Source organism: Tupaia chinensis, unplaced genomic scaffold, assembly GCF_000334495.1.
Source record: "Tupaia chinensis unplaced genomic scaffold, TupChi_1.0 Scaffold147534_1, whole genome shotgun sequence".
NCBI lineage: Eukaryota > Metazoa > Chordata > Mammalia > Scandentia > Tupaiidae > Tupaia > Tupaia belangeri.
In genome coordinates, this window is record NW_006207386.1 from 116,192 (window position 1) to 122,663 (window position 6,472).

Sequence of the window (6,472 nt, forward strand, 5' to 3'; positions counted from 1 at the left end):
CCCGGCGGCGGCCCATTGGCCAGCCAATGATTCTGAGGCAGGGATATTGCTGCTCCCTCACCTCCCTGCATACTCCCAGCCCAAGCGCCCACCCCCTAGGAAGGTGGCTAGTACTTTCTGCTTTTTATTTTTCAGCTTCTTTATTCTCTTGTTAATTTCCTGGTCTTCCTCCTCCCACAGTCTGTACTTTCCCCAGCAGCAGGCCACAGACCCAGTCGCAGGCCTTTGGCTTCTTCTCTCTCTCCTTCTGCTCCTAGGGACATGCTATACGATTAAATCAAATACTTCCTTCTACTTGATAGTTTACAGTTTTAGATCTTAAAGATGCCCTTTCTGCATGCCTTTAGCACTTGTGTTCCAATCCCTGTATTTAAAAGAAAAGACACAATGCAATGTACACTTAAGGTAAATATCATTCTGAAAATAAGGACATCCTTGGGCATTTACAATAGCTTTAAATAACACTACTCGGGAACCAGCAGTTAGCGTAATGGCTATGTCGCTGGACTCCCACGTAGTCGACCGCGGTTCGTGTCCCGGACCCGGTGGCTTGAAACTCACGCCGGGCGCGCGTGTGTGCATGCCCAAGATCCCGAGAGGAGAATGGAGGAGAAGGGATTGCGGCGTGACCATCCCCCCTGGGGGTGATTTCTCGCTTTCTGTCTCTATGTCTCTCTCTGTCTGTCTGGCGAGCGCACGTGCCCTACAGTGAAAATCTCTCCAAAAAATAAAAATAAAAAAATAACACTACTCTAGCTTTAAATGTCCTAAAGCAGAAGTAAAGTGATGTACAGTCAGATGTTATTGATTGTTTGTTGTTATTACATCATTAATGATGTCAAAAATTTACCCATATGTGTTGTTTTTCACATCACTGACAATTATGATAAAATGAATATATACATTATATAAATACAGGACAAATCATACTATATCACTTTAATATCTTATAAAATTGGGAATAGACAAAGTGGCTTTCAGCCCTTTTGAGAAATGCTATGTTTGCATGTTTGTCTTTTTGGACTTTGCATATTCAATTTGCTAACAGTAGTTTTTGTTTATTTGTTTGTTTTCTCTTGCCTACATGCTCTCGAACTTCAGGCTCTTCAAGTTTTTTTGACCTAGATGTGCTGTGAATTTTTATCGGGGGCCCCTAATAGACCTCTGGTAGAAGCTCCATGACTGCTGCCACTGTCAACATCCCAAACTTAGCATGAAGCAGCTAGAGTGCTTTTTGTCCCTTTTTCTCCTAATGGCAGTTAAGGTTACATTTAGAGGGGCATATGAGATAAGAGTTACACTTCACTTACATTTAGATGGGTTAGTGGCTTGAGAGGGAGTCACTCTTTTTTCTTTTTCTTTTTAATGAATTCCCTGTTTGCCTCTATGGTCTGGTTAGTGTAAAATATACATCCCTTTTACATGTCTCTGAAAAAATCTAGGACTTCCTACTAATAAGGCAGGAGATCAAGATATTGAGTACACAGACAGGGTAAACCCTAAAATGGAATTACAGAGATTAAGTTTTCACAGTTGTAATCTAGCTGCATTGAGATTCAAAACAACTGTAACTAAGGACAACAGTTTAATTTAGTTATTATATTCTAAGAAAAAGTATGGAATGATATGGTGAGCAAGCCACAAAAAAAGATAGGGTTAAAAAGAAATCACTCAGACTACCATGTAACTAATGCTCACTTCATTATCAAAAACCCAGCCCATTGCTCAAACTACTAGATAAAATCTCATCACCTCCAGCTCCTCTTTAGCAACACATTGAGATCCCCTTCTACTACATTGAAAGCTTTTTCTCCTTCCCTAATAAACTCTACTTTACTCTCCTCTCTGTTTCCACATCTCTAGTTACTTATGAGCATACAATAAGAACCAGCTCTGGTGTTGGATCTGTTCACTTTTCACTCTGGCATCATTTCCCCTTGCAAAAGAAGGAGGGTGAGCAGATGCATTTTCCAGGGCATAATTAAGGGTCAGGTCTCAGATGCCTGATCAGCTCAGTGATTAGTAAAAATAGGCATAATTATTTTATAGGCTGTCCTGGTTAATGGGTACTGCAGTCACCAATTTCTGTTTTGGAAGACCCAGTCATGAGATTATTGGTGGCATTCTTCATATGCTCAAGCCAGCAATTTGCATCCTGTAGAACATCTTAAAATTTTATGTTGGGATCAGCAGTTAGTATAATGGCTATGTCACTGGACTCCCACATAGTTGACGGCAGTTCAAGTCCCAGACCCAGTGGCTTAAACTCACACCGGGCATGTGTGCATGTGTGCCCCAGTTCCTGAGAGGAAATGAAGGAGAAGGTACTCCAGAGTGGCCATTACCCCTGGGGGGTGATTTCTCACTTTCTGTCTCTCGGTCTTTCTGGCAAGCACAAGTACCTGATAGCAAAAATCGCCCCCCCCTCAAAAAAAGAATTTATGTTAAAATGTTATCTCTTCTTTTATTGGGTGCAATAATGGCCCTGTCACTTGACAGATGTTAATCACAGTAACCAAACTCTGAAGTCTGGGCAAGTCTTGGCTCACTCAAATTCCAATGAGACTTGCATTCCAATCACATTAGAATTACATGTTGACTTCAGCCTCAATGGATTTTCACTGTGAAAACTTTCCACTTTCATCAACAGTAAGGGAAACTGAGAGAATGACCCTTTTTATAAGGGAAGTGAATTGATCCATACCACAAATAGCATTCCTATCTTAATGAGTCTTTGGACTGAGTTGCTTTTGCCTCCAAAATGCCCCCCTATTTCCTTGCACCCATTTCCTCCACACACCGTACCCCAACTACTGGAAGAGAATTAACTCAATAGTTAGGGAGCACAGGAAAGAGAGGGCTTTGACAATTTTCATGGTGTAAGTATTTCTACCTTGTCTAATATCAAGGTACTATTAAAGTCATTGATCCACAGCGAGGGGGAGGGGGAGGGCATGAGCACAGTGGGGTCTCCTGAACTGAATTGCACAACTCCAGCACAACCATGCTTGCGTTCCATCTGGTTTGATGCTGAGATGGCTGCCACGGCCTCCAAGTCCGCTTCCCTGACTGCAGTCCCTTAGGGTCTTATTCCTGCTTACCCTCAACATGCCACGACCATACTCAAACCATCTTTCTTGGCTCTTGACTCCTTTCAATACACCTATGTTCAGCATCCCCTTCTTCCATTTTCCAAAAAGTCAGTTCCTATGAGACGAGAGTAAATATTTAACAACAAAAATTGTATTAAACCTGGGTAATTGTGAATTCCAAGTGAACAAAGAATTCCTTTTTAAAATAAGTATGCAATACCTGTTCTATATTTGGGCAATGAAAATATTAATTTTGTATTTGAAATTTGTCCTTGTACCCTAGGAAGCAGGGTAATCCTAAGAATTCAAGGAGAGGTCTCTCATCAGGAAAGTGTAAAAGAATTTAAATGATATTTTTTTTTAATATCAGAAGAAACACATAACTTCATTAAACAGTACAAAAACTTTTTTTTTTGGAGAGGTCTTTGCTATAGGGTGTGTGCGCTCATCAGACAGACAGAGAGAGACAGAGACAGAATGTGAGAAATCACCCCCCAGGGGGGATGGCCACGCCTAAATCCCTTCTCCTCCATTCTCCTCTCTGGATCTTGGGCACGCATGCACATGCACCTGGCGTGAGTTTTATTTATTTATTTATTTATTTTTATTTATTTATTTTACATTTTTTAAAATACATTCAATCAAATTATTTAGCTTTCAAGGTGATCATTTCAATATAAGAACATTTCTCCCCGGTCAAGTTGATAAAAATATAACAACACTATCTCCCTGTCTCAACAATGCTGTCTTCGTATCCCTACTCCAAATGTTCTTCCCCAGACCCCACTCCTCCACACACACCCTATCTGGCAATCACATCCACCTCTTGTGTTTGTACATCATTTAGCCTGTCAGTTTCAGTTATAGAGTGTGGACATTCGGTATATATTAAGTGGGGACATACAGAGTCTCTCCTTCATAGCCTCGCTTGCTTCACTCAGCAGTAAACCTGCCATATTTTTCCACTTTCTGTCAAAACCCAGGGTTTTGTTGTTCTTAATGGCTGAATAGTATTCCATAGAGTATACGTGCCACAGTCTTTCAATCCATTCAGCCATACGAGGGCATTTGGGTTGGTTCCATGTCTTAGCAATCGTGAAAAGTGCCGCAATAAACATTGATGTGCAAACACTTTTCCATTGAGAAATTCTTCTGTCCTTTGGGTAGATGCCAAGAAATGGGATTGCTGGATCATATGGCAGTTCTATTTGTGGATTTTTGACGAATCTCCAAATTGTTCTCCAAAGTGGTTGGACTAGTTTACATTCCCACCAGCAGTGTAAGAGAGTTCCCCTTTCACCACATCCCTGCCAACACTTATCATTCTTTGTTTTTTTAATGTTAGCCATTCTGACTGGGGTTAGGTGGTATCTCATTGTAGTTTTGATCTGCATTTCCCTTATGATGAGGGATGTTGAGCATTTTTTCATATGCATTCTGGCTATTCCTGAGTCATCTATAGTGAGTCTTCTTTTCAACTCCTTCTCCCATCTTTTTTCCAAACAGCTTCTTTAGTTCTTTATGTATTCTGGTTATCAATCCCTTATCTGATATTTACAAAAATATTTTCCCATTCTGAGGGCTGTCAATTCACACTAATTACTGTGTCTTTTGCCATGCAGAAACTTCTTAGTCTGATGTAATCCCACTTGTCTATCTTGGGGATTATCGACTGTGCTTTGGGGGCCTTCTGTAAGAAGTCTTTTATTCCTGTGGACTCAATTCTGTTCCATTGGTCCACATGTCTGTTCTTGTGCCAATACCATGCTGTTTTGATTACCACAGCTTGGTAGTATATTTTTGGGTCAGGGAGTGAGATGTCACCCACTACACTCTTCTGAAGAATTGCTTTGGCAATGCGGGGTCTTTTATTATTCCAGATGAATTTTATCATTGTCTTTTCTAAATCTGTGAAGAATGTGTCTGGTACTTTGATTGGCATTGCATTAAAAAGTAGATTAATTTGGGTAGAATTGCCATTTTGGTTAAATTAATTCTTCCAATCCAGGAACATGGGATGTCCTTCCACTTTTTTTGTGTCATTTTCAATTTCCTTTTTTAGCTTCTCATAGTTTTTCTTGTGGAGATCTTTAACTCTTTTGGCTAGATTTATCCCTAAGTATCTTATACTTTTTGTGGCTATGGTAAATGGAATAACTTTTTTTAGTTCTATCTCCATCTGCCTGTTGTTTGTATATAGAAATGCTATAGACTTCTGTATATTAATTTTGTATTCTGCAACTTTACTGTATTACTTCCAGAGATTTCTTCATGGAAATCATTGGGTCTTCTATGTACACAATCATGTCATCTGTGTATAGAGAGAGTTTCACCTCTTCTTTTCCTATTTGGATGCCTTTAATTTTTTTCCTCTTTTCTGATTGCATTGGCGAGGACTTCCATTACTATGTTGAAAAGGAGTGGAGAAAGTAGACATCCTTGTTTTGTACCCGTTTTTACTGGGAAAACTTTCACCTTTTCTCCATTCAGGATGATATTCGCGATGGGTTTTTCATAGATAGCTTTTATTGTGTTGAGAAATGACCCTTGTATGCCAATTTTGCTGAACGTCTTGAGCATAAAGAGATGTTGTATCTTATCAAATGATTTTTCTGCATCAATCAATATGACCATATGGTTTTTGTCTTTTTTCCTGTTAATATGGGGAATTACATTTATGGTTTTACGTATGTTGAACCAACCTTGCATTCCTGGAATAAAGCCGACCTGATCATGATGTATAATCTTTTTTATAAGTTGTTAGATATGGTTTGCTAGTATCTTGTTGAGAATCTTTATGTCTATATTCATCAGAGATATTGGTCTATAGTTTTCCTACCTTGTCCTGTCCTTATCTCTTTTGAGGATAAGGGTGATGGAGGCTTCATAGAATGAATTAGGGAGAGATTCAACCTTTTGGATCTTTAGAAATAACTTGAGCAGAATGGGGATTAACTCTTCTTGGAAAGTTTTGTAGAACTCAGAGGGGAATCCACCTGGGCCAGGACTTTTCTCTGCTGGAAGGCTATTTATTCTGGATTCAATTTCCTGGCTTGTTATGGGCCTATTTAGGCATTCTATATCCTCCTGGCTCAATCTTGGTAGATTATATGTGTCCAGGAATTTTTCCATCTCATCGAGATTGTCTTGTTTCTTGGCATAGAGTTGTTCATAATATCCTCTAATGATGTTCTGTATTTCTGCTTTGTCTGTTGTTATATTTCCTGCTTCATTGCAGATTTGATTCACCTTGTTCCTTTCTCTCTTCTTAATAAGTCTCGCTAGTGGTGTATCAATTTTATCTTTTCAAAGAACCAGCTTTTACTTTCATTTATTTTCTGTATAGTTCGCTTATTTTCTATTTCATTTATTTCTGCTCG